Genomic DNA, 14581 nt, shown 5'->3' with positions numbered 1-14581 from the left:
GAAATGAACGATGCCTGGATAAGAGCCCTTGCTCCCATAGGGGTGCCTTTGGCACTGTTTACGGGCACAATAAGGTGAGCTGAGTTCGAGGTGCCAGATCATGGGTTCAGCCTTGTCTTTGGAGTGCTGGATTTGTGTAGGTTTGCGTCTCCCTGGGGGTAAATTGCCCATGCCGTGGGAAAGGGCCACAGGAGTCCCATGGCCATTAACGGGCCTCCTGTGGGTCGATCCCAGATCCCCATTTATCAGAATAAGGCCTGGATTTGGTTAGGACAGCTGGGGGTTCAGTGTTTGGGGGGCAAATGATACACTTGAGGGGATATAACCCAATTTCAAATGATTGGGGAAGGGGGGGGGTTGCATGAAAGGTGCTTGTATAGACGAAGTCCTGCTTTACCACAGCCGCACTGAACCATTCCTGCAGTATGGGACACATCTTGCACAGATGCACAAAGACACATTGTCCTTTCGGGAGGGACCTTTAGCAAAGTGGTGGTGACAAGCCGTGATCTCCCTGATATTTCCAAGGCAACACAGAGGTAGAGCCCTCCCTTTCCCCACCGCTTTGTTAAACAGCAGCAACAGAAAAACCTTGGGGACTTAGTATGTGTCGTAAAGAGGTAGGTTCATAAGTGGAGCCCTGGTCCTCATCAGCTCTGGGTGAGCAGTGTAAAGGCAAAGGGCCATCCATGTGGCTGCCACTTCAGTTCTGTTCATTTGGAGAATAATTATTCGGAATCAGAAAACCAGGGTTCGTTTGCTCAGGATCCCATGGGCTGGATTCATCCCTACCGAGTGTCTGTTACTCACCGGGCGCACAATCCAGATAGAGGTTGGATCTGCACACTCATGGTAAATGCAAGAGTATCGACTTGCAAAATCCAGGCTCTGGGGTGTTGGGAAATCCCAGCCTGTTTACTCGCACAATAAGACACAGCTTCCCAGCCCGTTGTTTTTAATCCTACAGTGAGAACATCTATTTTATTTGTTTCAATCGAACAATCAAAGCAACTGATCAGCTCACTCAAAAGTAAGCGTAGTATGGGGTCAGCAGTCCCTTCCATGACCTCAAAATCCAGGCCAGGACCTGGGGACAATTGTGTGTTTGACCCTAAATTACACAGGGTGTGTTTGTTCAGTAAGTCGGGAGAACGCAGGGTCTGGTGGTTGTGTCCCTTAGCCTCAATGCAAGCCTCCCTGGTACAGTGACTGCTGCCGAGCCCCCTGTCTCTCCCCTAGAACAAACATCAGTACAGGAGATGAAAGCAGAGCCACAACATTTCATTCCCGGCCCCGAACTGCCCCAGAGTGCAGGAGGGTTGAGTTGGCGTGGGCTCAGCTCTGTTACAGCGCCTCTCCAGGGAAACGCCTTTCACTTCAGGTGACTGCAGCAGGGCACAACATGTTGTTCTGAAAACCAAAGCCAACCTTTCAGGCCATTGCTAACAGCTCTGGGTCATGTGTGCTCCGTTTGCTTTTGTCCCCCCATGCTGCATTTCTTAACCTTTCCTCCCAATGCCATCTCAGTCTATCAGGCATTTACCGCCGTAAAGAAATACTGTTAGCCAGTGCAGACCTTTGCAGAATGAAATGGGCTGCAGGGTAAATAAACCCTCATCGTCTTAGCTGAGCTGGCAAGAGTGGGAAACGGTTTAAAAAGAAATAGCATTTACTCTGCAGCCGTCTGCTGCCCCCACAGCCCTACTGCACTTGCAGCAATGGTATTTGAGAGGCCAGAAGGAAATGAATGCTTCCCGCTGTTTGCTCGGCTCTAATGCATTTTAGCTCCAAAGTCTGCACCAACATCTCCCCTAGGAGCCAGGTTATGGTTCAAGATCTCGGGGAAACTGAGGCACAGTAACGTGATGGGTCTTGCCGGAGGTCAGACACTGAGTCAGTGACAGAGTCAAAATTAGGAGGCCCTGATAGTGACCAGTCTTTTAGTCCACTAGACTGTGCTGCTTCCAAGTTGAGGGAGAGGCAACAGTAACAGCTTTATTAAGAGAGAAATCCTGCTGTGTAGACAGAAGCACTGGAGTGTTTTCCTCACCAGAAGAGATCAGTTCTGAACAATTCTACCCACCAGGAGTTCCCCAGCATGGCAGGGAGTGACAACAAACTCAACCAAGGAAACACAAGATAAAGTCATTATCAGAGATGGGCCCAAACCAAAACCCTGGGTCCTGACCCGGGCTCAGATCTGAGCGTGCTGCTTGGGAAATCTGGGAAGGTTCAGGCTGGGATCCAGTTTTTGAATCTGCATGTCCCAGAGTGCAGGGATCTGGGATTTTGGTTCTGCGCGTTATGGAGAGATCCAGCCCCCAGCTCTGGGGTTTTGTTTTGGAGCCCTCAATAACTTGTTCCATTGTCAAAGCAACTCTCACTGGCTGACTAGCAATCCCCTAAGCAGGACAGTGCCCTGAATTGCTTTGTACGTGAACCTTTTCCTGGGCGCCAGCCCACAACTACAGTGAAAGCATCTTACACAAATACAGAGAAAGAAAGGTGGATAAAGGAAAGAGGCCTTTATGTAAACACACCTGCCCACATTGTGTGTCTTTCTGCCACCTCTAAGTGTTGCACAGGAAGTGGTTTGTGGCCAGGAGCATCCCCGCAGGAATGTTACGCTTGTTTGCTTGTGGGAACTTTCAGAAAGACCCTCCTAATTAAAACCCTGTGTTAACGAGCACATCTTAATCAATGCTGGAGAACACTGTCTTCATAAGAGAACCTTGGTCTGCCTGCTTTATAGGAAACGGTCATTCTCCAGTCTGATTCCAGCCAGGCTTCCCCGTCTATTCACTGTTCCTTGATTTCCAACCTTCCTTCACAGTCCATTATGTCTCCCCATAAGAACTAATATGCCAGCCTGGGAAAATGACTGAAAAAGAACAATAATGACAGAGCACGGGTTCCTGGAGACCATTTTCCTCTTGTTAACAGGTGCTGTGGTTATTGCAGGCTGATTAGTACAATGATCTGTTGGAACTTCTGGGTTCACATTTGAATCCCTATTAAGAAACTAATGGACAGCAGCAAATTGCTGGGCAGTGATGGGATTTCACGTGTGGCATAATCCTGTAATGAAACAGACAAATGTGCATGTCTATTCCTCGTCTCAGCTGGATGGAATAGGAACTGCTTCATCATTCATCAGCGGCTTTAATTGCTCACAAGTTACTGCCGATTCTGCCTCGGCCAATGCTTCCACAGCATCTGTGCTCTGCCCTTGACGGTGGCGTGAAGTTCTGAGTAGCCAGGAGAGCTCTGCTGAGTAGTTGCATTGCTGTTTTGCTCCCAGCTGTGAGTTACGGCAGGATCCCTGCGCTCGGGACCATCAGCACAAGTGGTTCCTGGGGGCAGTGCCATGCGTCTGAGTGACCAGCAAGAGACTTTCCGAAAGTTCCTGCTGTTCGAAGCTCTCCAAGTACAGCGTGTTCGTTGAGAGGCTGTAGATAAATCAGCCTTACGCACTGTTCTGTGCTAAACGTTAGAAGCCACTAAGGATCTCTGACTGAGAGACTCTTCAGCCATCCCACTCAGTTGAGACAGCTTGTACATTGCCAGGGAAAGAATCAAAGCGAGAGGCTCAGCTCCAGCCATTTCTCTTCCAATGGCAGAAGCACGTTAACTCCCCATGTGCCTGTCAAGAACAGGAACTGGTGCAAGTTAGCGAGATCATATCTGGGAGAGGAAGGGAATTCATCTTCCAAAGTCAGCCTATAAAGATAGAACTGCCTGGATGTTTGCATCTTGCCAGTGACTTTCTTTGGGGGGGTCAGAGAGTAGGTTGCAATGCTGAGAAGCAGTTCACTACATACAGGGATATTGTTTTGTGGCGATAAGTAAATAGCAATAGATGGCAACCTCCGATCAGCTGCTTCGGGGGAAAGCCTTGTTCTCCCCAGGACAAGATAATCCCGTTATGCAGCCACATTAAGAATTTTAAAGGTTTACTTGAATTATTCATAATTCTCCAGTACGTGGAAGTCGTAGGGTCATTATCCCAACCTTCCTTGATGTCATAAGAGACCTACAAATACAGGACATTTTCAGGAAGAAAACTGACTCTCCAGATTTCCTCGTTAGTGTCCCAAAGGATTTGCATTGGACTGAAGGGGCCCATAGCACCAGCTGTGTTATTACAAGACGATGCAACCTCGAGGCAAGCTAAGTAGGATGAAGAAAATACAGACATTCACCAGCACAGGCTACGGCAATGCAGTCACCTTCCCCACTGCTGTGGGACGTGCCTTATTATCCTATAAAAACTGGATGGTCCCGGTGGGGCACGGCTGGCTTGGCCTCCTGGCAGCCCAAGAGTGGGAAGAGCCAGTTTGTTCCCCTCAGATCCCCGTTCTCTGCACCCCACCTACCCTGAGAGTCACCTGAGAAATACCACAAATCACCCCCGCTTGCGCAGCCACATCACCCTGTGCTTTGAGCCCTGCCGATCTCACCAGCCCAGCAGAGTTCGGTTGGTACTTCGATGGGAAGCCTCCAGGTACGCTGCAAGAAGACTTGGTGTTGGTGACTCATTTGTCTGCACTTAAGTGGTGGGTATAGCAACAGCTGAAATGCATGAAACCCTTTGGGGCAGAAGGCGCTGTATAAACATGTTATTCTTGGCACTCCACCATGGTCCCGGTGTTATTGGTATGTGACGATGCAGGCACCGTATACTGGCTCAGTGGTTCCCAAAGTTTTGAAAACAGAACCCTTCAGGAAAGCGCCCTTTTCCACCCCACAACCCTGCCATCTGTTGTTAAAGATCTACGCATCTTAGTTGTTATGTCTTCCAAATCCCTTCTTGCTCCTGGCACTTTAGGAGCTACAGGCATAGATGTTCCTAAACCGGTCCTTCCTCTCCTTTCTTACATGCTGTGATGAGCAGCAAAATAGTTAACAGTGCTGACTTTTAAAGTAGCATCATTGGCTTCTGAGTCGACACCCATTGAGATGAATGGAGCCCTTCACACCGCGTATCTATTATTTCAGACTCTCTGCAAACTCAAGCAAACATCCCAGCTTCACGTTCACAAGCTTTTCTTCGCCATCATAACCGCTGGAGACCTTCAATTTTCATTTCTAAAAAAAAGTGACTCTGGAACAATTGAGAATCTAAGCACACACTCACTGCTAGTTCTTCATGCCGCCCCAGAGGAGTACACCCACACTTTGGGAAACACTGCATTAGCGGGATGTGTCAGACAGTACAAATCCCCCAATGCCCTGTGAAATTTCATAGCACCTGATAAGTTTCTTGCCATGCCAAATCAATCCATAAACTGATTTCTATATCTACCTCCTTGGATACACAGGGTAAAGTATTGACTTGAGATTGCATTGTTCTCAGCTCACACACTAGGGACAGAATCTTAGCTCAGGCTGGAGTGTTTTGCGTTTCATACTTTTATCCTATTTTGTTGATGTTGTTGAGAAGATTGTTTTAAGTTTTTTTTCTTTACATAGAGGGTGTGTTTATTTATTCGCATCATTTTCCATAGAATAAGACATGATCTCACTGGACCAACCTGCCCAGCACTGATGAGGGATATTATCACACCCCTTGATTATGTTCTCTACCCGTGGAAGGCGTTCCCAGCCCTAGCAATATGAATGGACGTCATGGCTGACCCCAGAACACACTTTATAAATCCTGAAGAGCTGGTAGGCGAGGATGGAAGAGACATGGAGAAGCTGAATGACCATGGCCATTTCCATAGCTGTGTCTTTGGGGGAGGGAAGTCACAGCAAGAAAAGAGGGTCTCATTCTTTTTTATTTCCCCTCTAAAACTACAGCCCCTCTGCCTCCATGAAAAGATCTTGGGATAAACACGGCCTATGGCAGAACTGCTCTGAGGCAGTTGCTCTATCACAAAGGCCATGAGAAGGGGTGCCATGGTATGGCAGGCGGGTTTTGAAGGTCAGAGGTAGGTGCTGGAATGACTTGAAGCCACCAGCACAGAAAAGTCTATGCAGACGCCGGTAAGTTAGAACTGCACTGATGGAAAACAAGCAGAACACAGTGACAGGGCCTCCGAGCAGCCACGTGCACAGCGGAGCTGGTCAAAGTCGGTATCTTGAACCCGAATCCCTTTGTGCTCCAGAGAGTGGTTTGAAGCTGCCTTCTCAGCTCCAATGGTGTGGTTCCAAGCTGTGGGGGGCAGTGTTCTGGTTGCAATCTATACAGCCTCTGGGGATCAAATCTTGCGAGAACCGCTGCTGAGATTTTGATCCTGACTCAATCTAAACTCAAACCCCTAACCCTCGCCCTGATCCGCACGCAGACCCCAAACCCTTGGCCTGCCTTTGACCTTGAACTCGAGCCCTAAAACCAAGCTGAGCTCCAAACCTAGCGCTGATCCCAGCTCAGACCCGGAGCCTACACCTCAATTCTGTCCTGGCTCCAAACTCCGCCTCCTCAATTATCTCTTGGCAGTGGGGGTCAGAAGTGGAGGATGTGGGGCAGCCAATGAAATGTCTACGTCTGTAATATAGTCTTCTGAGCACCTGGTCCATGCAGCCCCTGGCTCTGTCTCGTACTGATCAGGCTGATACGCCCTCGGATGCTACATTTGGCCTTTGCAGACCTGGTTTCTGAGCTGTTACACTGGTAGCTGCTGATATTTCCACAGGAACCTGCATGATCAATCCTGCAGCCCCTTGACAGCTGGCTCCCTGCTCCCCTTGTCCTATATATCAGGGAGGGCTGTACTTTGCTCGGGCTGTCTCTGGTTACAGGTGACATTTTCACCCTAATCCCAAGTAGCCTGCCATGATTTTAAAGCAAACAGAAGGTGTCAGACCTTGACTGCCTTTCTAGGTACAGCTCCAGTACATGTTATTGCCTCCCAGCCCGCTGGCAGATGGACACCGAGCCATTCTTCTAATCACCGCAGCACAATAGTGAATGTTATTTCTAAACAAGCTGTCCTGCATAACCAATGTCCTAGCAGACTAATTAGGTGAGGCTAAGTTGAACCGGTTTCGCTCGGTGCACCACCTGTAACCAGGTAGGCATAAAGCCTCCGGTAGCTAGCTAGAGCTACGGGAGACAGAACAAATCAAGAGCTATTGCATCTGCTAGCCACGTGCCATGTGAACAGCTGTGCTGGCACGGTTCTGTGGCTTTAATAGCCGCATGTGGCCCGTGTTGGTGAGCGCTCCTGCGAATGAGGAGCGCGTCTCTGCGCCTGCAGGCTCGTGGGAAGGGGCCGTCAGTGACAACGCCGGGCATGAGCAGATTCCCAGGCACGGTAGCATAGTGGGAAACGTGCTGAGAGTGCAGCTGAGCCTTGGCTACACGATCGCACCTGGCAGACGGGCTGCACCCACTGGGAGGCCCAGTTCCAAGAAGGCTTTGGGCAGCCTTGTCCGGTCGTTCTGCTACAGCAAGCTGCTCTCCTGGTGCCCTGCTCTGGATTGTCTGCACAAATGGCGCTCCTCGGGGTGATCTTTATGACTGTATTACTCTAACCACTGGAGGCCCCAAAGGAAACTGGCCCCCCCATGCCAGGCATTGTACAAATATGGCTCAGGATTTAAAGGGGTGTTGGGCCAGAACCACAGCTATCTTCTCCCTGGCCCGGAAAGGACCTGTAACTAAGGGGTCACGTTTCCTGGCCCAGACTGATACCTCTGGCCTCCAACAGGGCTTTCTCAGCCATAGCTGTGACATCACTGAATGACACCTGATCGAATCAGATGAGCCGAGTTGGGGCTGTTATTATTATTTACTATGCAATAGCATCCAAGGGCTCCCATGGAGATCAGCTCCCCGCAGTGCTAGGTGCTGCACATACACCTAATACGACGCAGACCCTGCCCTGAAAAAAGCTTGCAATGTAGAGAAGCCAGGCACAGGAAGGGAAGGAGGAAGAATTATTCCACCTGGCAAACGGAGGCATCGAGAGATGAAATGATTTACCCAAGGTCACAGTGGGGTGGGTGGTAGACCTGTGGTCTTCGGACTGCCAGGCCAGCAGCTCGCTCAGAAGACCAGCTTTAATCCCGATACTGAGCTGTCGTGTGCCCATGGACAAGTCCCTTAGCCTCTGTGGCTCCACGGGCCCGTCGGTAACACACTCTCGGGGCTGTAGTGGGGATTGCCTCGTGCAGTGATGATGGAAGTGCCCGGTGCTGGTGTCATGGTGGAGCAGATGTGGCTGGTGTCACCTGGGGACGCTTGGAACGAAAGCAGAAGGCAAATTTGGAGTTGCTCAGGTGCCTCTGTGCATGGTGAACAGGGCCACTCCCCACCAGTTGCTGAGATAAATGACACGGAAGGATGAAATGTGCAGGTCTCCTTCAAATATCATAATGGCATGATAGAATTCCCTTGGGCGCCCTCACCTTGAACTCTGTGTCCAGTTCAGTCACCCTGTCTCAAAGAGGATATAGTAGAAGTGGAAAGGGTTCGGAGGAGGGCGGCAAAGATGATCAAGGGTACGGAATGGCTTCCGTCTGCGGAGAGACTAAAAAGATTAGAGCTGCTCATCTTAGAAAAGAGAGGACTAAGGGGGGACACAATAAAGGTCTATAAAACCATGCACGATGTGCACAAAGTGACTACAGAAGTGTTATTTACCATTTCCCACGATACAAAAACCTGGGGTCACCCATTGAAATGAACAGGCTGCAGGTTTAATACAAACAAGAGGAAGAACTTGTTCACACAGTTAACCTGTGCATCTCATTGCCATGGGACGTAGTGATGGCAAAAAGTATAACTGGGTTTAAAAGAGAAGTATAGAAGCAAAGGGCAAAGGTCCATCAATAGCTATAACCAAGAGGGTCAAACGATGCAACCCAGGGTGGGGGCGACCCTTAATCACTGACTTCCAGGAGCTGAGGGAAGACAGGATTGGATCTCTCCACAACTGCCCTGTTCTGTACACTGCCCCTGAAGCTCCGGTAGTGGCCACTGTCACAGACAGGACTAGGTGGGCTGGATGGACCATTGGGCCGACCCAGCACGGCTATTTTTATGTTCTCACACTGAACATTAAAGCTCTTCAATGTTACCCGAGCACTGAGATATGTTACCATAACCAGCTCCTTCCCCTCCCCCCCTTACTGAATGGTGTCCTCTCAATGTCCCAGCCTCATCCATGTAAACCAAGCGTGGGGGGCGTCACACTGCATGTGTTCCGTTCACGCCAACCTTTCCAGCACTCCTAAAGGAAAGTCTTTAGTCAAACAAGGCTCTGCACCCAGGATGAGTGGGCAGCACGTTTCTTATCAACACAAACTGTAGGGAGGCAGGCCTGATAAACAGGAGCTGATGACGGGGATATTAGTAATCTAAGTTATTCGCTGTCCCTTTCCAGCTAAAAAGATGACTGGGCCAAAGAAAAAATCTCCGCCTTACATGGAGGCCATTTCACGTTCTTCATCATGCCCCACGTGCTAAGCACCTCACAGGGCTTCCCCTAATTGCCAATGGTTCCTGGAAGACTGATGAATAGAATGAGCGAATCATTGATTTTTTGGGTTAGGAGCCAAACGGGAAAAAAAAGTCACTTCATTTCAAACCAAAACTGAATTTTTTCTCCTGGTTTTTTTCTTGCCAAAACAGACCCCCCAAAAAGTCATTTGGGTCAAACAAAATGTTTCAAATGTCGATTTGAATCAACAGTTGCTAAGCGAAAGCGTGAAGCGGTTTGGTTTGAAAAGGTCAAAATGAAACGTTTCAACAGTTCCAGGATTCTTTTTCCAGGTTTCTTTTTGTTTTTGTTTGGGGTGGGAAAGGCAGGAGGGATTTATGGCTAAAACTATTGACTACACTTAACCCAAATGCATCAATAGGTTCAGTGCCCTGAAACAATTATTATTTGGCAAATTTACTAGTCGTTGAAAAAAAAACTCACCAAGCTCTGCTGGTGATTATAGAGGCTCATATTTTTTAAGACTTACACAGCAAGAAGAGGTCAATTTCGCCCCATCTCCCTCACAGCTCCCAGTCCTTGCAGAATCCCAGCTGCCATGGGGCCAGTCTGCCCTACCTCTGCTGCTGACGTCACCCAAGTTGGAGAAGGTCACAGAGTATGTTTTCATGTTTGTGGGGGTACTATTGATTTAAAAGATGTTCAGTGCCACAAAAGCCGCGGATGTGATTGTGTGCTTTGTTAATAAACATGTGTTTACCTAGCCAGTTAAGGAAATTAAAGGCGCTGGGCTATCGATCATTGCACGCGTGACTTCCCCCCTGCACCGACATTTCACTACAGTTGTTAAGGCCCTTTGATGTGTTTTTAATGTGTTTGCTAATGATAAAAATAAAGCCTTGTATTGAATTTCACTCTGCACGTGCTCCGAGCCTTGAACTGTCAGTGGCTGTCAGGCCCTGTTCACATCCACCCCTATTCCTCACTCACCGGATGGGAGCCAATCAACAAAAAAGCGAGCAACCCAGCATGTTTCCAGGCAAAGGGCCTGAGTCTACATGTTCAGACTGTAAGCTCTTCAGAGCAGGCACTGTTATTTACAACATGTATGTACAGCACCTTGCACAATGGGGCCCTGACCTCATTCACCTGTAGACACTACCACACTATAAATGCTAAATTATAATTCTTTAGTGCCATTCGCCCAATGCCCTTTACAAATGTAATCACTGAAATGCAGCCACCTCTGGGGTGGAGGGTAATGCCCAACAGATGCAGAACATAATAGCTGGGAAGAGGAAAAATGTTCTGGGGCAAACCCCGTATTCTTACAAATACAGGCCATGGGTTCTCTAATGCTCACACAAAGCAGACCGGACCCTGGTTCTTAAGGTCTCTGTTAATAAAGAGATGCACACTGTAAACTGCATAGAACTCCTTTTATCTGCCTCAGAAGGATGAGCCAACCCTGCTGGGATTTGAACCTGTGTTTCCAGGGCAGCCAGCTTTGCAATGTGTGATGCTTAGACCAAAGCCCGAGTGAGTCTGAATAAATCAATGACAATCTTCAGTTCAGTAGCAATATCCTAATGCCTCTCACAACTGCCAGCGTGGAAAGCCAGGAGAAAACAAATGGCCAAGTCAGGCGAGAAATAAGGCATGCCTCGCAGGGTGCAGTTTAAAACGCCTACGCTCAGTGGATGATCTGTGTTTCCCAGACACCCAGGTCAGCACCTAAAGTGGGTGATCTCCCAAGGCAAACATGCCATTGCACACAATGTGATCGCTGACAAAGCAGGGAGATCTGACAAGAGCCACCCAGCAGGGATCTGACAAAGAACAAAACAGCCCTGAAAATGTAGAGTGAGCACCACAGGAAGCTCGCACTTGTCTGCGATGGTGCACGCGGTGTCTGTCTTCTGACACACTCAGGGTACCGCCACGCTGCAAAAGAAGACCCGGGGCAGCAGGTCTCAGAGCCTCGGGTCTACGGACTTTGGCGCTAAAAATAGCCGTGTCGATCCTTGTGTTTTGGTTGGAGCTCAGGTTCTGAAACCCGGCGAGGAGGTGGGCTTCACAGCCCGGACTCCAGCCTGAGAAGGAACCTTTGCACTCCTGGTTTTAGAGCCGTAACGTGAGCCTGAGTCTGTCAACCCAGGCTCTGAGTCTCGCTGTTTGGGGTTTTTTTTTTTTTTTATTCGTTGGCTGAGCTCATGCACCAAGCCCGTCGTGCTGCTAGGCGGAGGTCCTGCTTCCATGTGCAGTCAGGCAAAGGAGAAGGATCTCCATAGGCTGCTGCACTCTTGGAAGCATTGGCCAAGCTGCGGGTTACTGGCAGGCCGGAAATGCACGCAGCTTGCAAGAGGCCTAGCCCAGGAGATTGTGGCATGGACTTCAAAATGGAATGTGCACTGATCAGACGTGGTGGAAGGGAGTTTGGGGAAGAAGATATGAATTGCCGGGGAAGTCTATTGGAAGCAATGCTATGTGGCTAATGCTCTCTTCCTAGCCACCTTTCTAGCGGATCCCTTATCTCTACAATACCATGACTGCACTAGTGTAAAGACTGGCACTGCTTTGCCTGCACACTGCACTTCTGCTTTGGATACCACTCTGGAGATTCTTTGTAGAGTGACTGTCCCTCCATCCATCCATCCAAGATAACTTCCAAAGTACTTTCACCGTGGCTGCCCTAGTATTTCTATGCCAAGCCTTGTGTTCTTCCAAGCTCTTTGATTATATCATCATGTAGCTGCTTGCATCAAAGATGGGATTGTCCTGCTCTGTGACACATCAAAGAGCCCTATGGTCAGAAGCGGAAGGGCCGAGAGAGAAAACAGCATTTCCACGTCTGAGCAGTCCAAGATGGGTTTGGGTTTCTGGAGTGGGCGAATTCTTTACTGGGAGGAAACACGATGGGCCCAGACTGCCTGGAACCTGGAGGGAAGGGCACGAGTTGCAGAAGGGAAGAGTGTGGAGGAAGGGCCGGGAGGTAGGTGTGTGTGCACGTGGCTGGAATGGTAAGCGGCAGCTGGAACAGCTGGGCTAGTACTTGCCAATGAAGAGCCAGTTTTGCTGAATATGAATGGTGCCTATCCATGGTCTTAACCAGCATGTGGTGCATGAAACACGGACCCAGGATATTCTTTGCGTAGCTAATCTGGTCACAACAGATGAAATCCAACCTTGGGTGGAGGCCAACTCAAAATAGAACCTCCCACGCACGGGTGAACTTCCCGCAACAGCAGCACAGCTCCTGTCCACCTTGAACCCTAAAGTGTGATGTAGCAAAAGGCAGCAGCTGCTCTGCTCAGACACACGTAGCTCCACTTCCACCAGCCAAACACGGTTGTGGGGTCCAGTTCCCAAATTCCAGACGGCTCCTCTGTTGGTCGCTGTGTCAACCCTGTTCCCCATAGCTGGGGCTCCACTCAGGCTGCCTCAACCTCACCCCAAGCAACTCCTATGTTAGAGGTGCGACACTTGAAGTCAGTATTGCCAACCCCCAGCATTCAAAGATCAAGAGTCAGGCCCCCCCAAAACCATGAGATTGCCTTAAATATCATGAGGTTTTTTTTTTTTTAAATGGGGGTTGTTTTATTTATCTTCCGGTTTTTGAACCTCTAGGCTGCTCGCTGGTCTTGTTTTTAAGATTTTATCCCTAACCACGGGGGCGAGACACTTTTAAATGGACGCCGAGCTACTCATATTTGCACATGACCCGAGCAGCTGGAGCTTTAAGAAATATATGAATGCTCGTGAGAATCGGGAACACCGCTGCTTCCGCCAGTCACAACCAGTGTCCAATTTGAGACACCTTGTCTAGAACGCGCCAAAGTGGATAACCAGCCTCTTTTACTCTTCTTATTTGCAACGGCCATGGAAACGTTTGCCTCTCCCCCACCCCCTCCAAACAAAAAATCCCAGAAAAATTGACAATATTTTGGGAATAAATGCAGGCTGTCTGGAGAAAAAAATCACGCCATGGGTCTGATCCAAAGCCCACTGACAGACTCTCATTGACTTCAAGACCTTTTTCCAAGATAATTAATGATTTCCCTGCTTCGATGACTCAAGAAACGAGGGAATTCAGAGATGTCTCAGGCTTTCAAGTTTGTTATATACCAAATCACAAATATGGGAAAATATCAAGATACATGAAAATCATTGCACGAGAAATGGGCAAAAAAAAACAAAACCAAAAAACCCCACAATCCACTATTTAGGGTTCTGTATTGCATCCCAGCTGGGAGAAATGATATGCTGCAAATTGCATACATCTGCTGAAAAGTCTTAGAGGTGATTTAATAAAATGAGAGAGGCTAATAATACATGGAATTAATAGAATCAATGGATGTTGCGCCTTGATTTAATCAGATGCTTTCCCCCAATGGATTTAGCTGTAGAGATACAGCCGGGTCTTTCCAGCTTCTCTCCTCATCGTTTTAAACCTCTCTCTTTCTCTTGGCCATGCGTGAGTCCTGCAGTGCTGGCTTCAGGTGAAGCCCTGTCCTTGTGTATGGGCAAATCCCACGAAGCCAGTGGGAATTGCAGGAATCTGAGAGCAGAGTTTTGATCTTTAGTCTTCGCTCATGGAAAATCATGGGGAAGGGCCTTCAGTGACAGCACTGGGCACAAGCAGATTTCCAGGGCATAGTAACATCCAGGGAAACGTGCCGAGCGGGAAGGAGGGGGCGCATGGGTGGGGACGGAGGAATGAAATATACAGCACCCCCTCCCACGGATTTACAGAACCCTGCCAGTGCTCGGTTTTGGACAGAGCCGACCTACACCTGCTGATAGTGGGGGCGGGGAGGAGAGTGAGGGCAGTGGCTTCAGCAGATTTAACTGAGCATGCTCAGTCCACGTGAGCATGCTCAGTACAAGCCAAGTAGCAAATCTGGAGGGGCACATGACCCTGACCCTGCATTTCCCTCCCCGCCCCATGCGTTGCTTCTGGCTTTTGATGACCAGTTGCTGCTCTTGGGAAAGAACAGTGTGTTGTTATAAAGTATTAGTATTATTATTTAGTATTCATATTGCAATAGTGGGTGGGGCCTCAATCACAGAGCCCGTTGTGCGAGGCGCTTCACGAACACCGAACAAAAAGACCGTCCCTGCCCTGAGGATTTCACTGTCTAATGCCCTGCCCCAAGAAGACCTGCCGTCACCTCCTGTGCCAGCTCAGAGAA

Source organism: Emydura macquarii, unplaced genomic scaffold (assembly GCF_026122565.2).
Source record: "Emydura macquarii macquarii isolate MOO-44397 ecotype Brisbane River unplaced genomic scaffold, CSIRO-AGI_Emac_v2 contig_3390, whole genome shotgun sequence".
Taxonomy (NCBI): Eukaryota; Metazoa; Chordata; order Testudines; family Chelidae; genus Emydura; species Emydura macquarii.
This window is presented reverse-complemented; position numbering follows the sequence as displayed.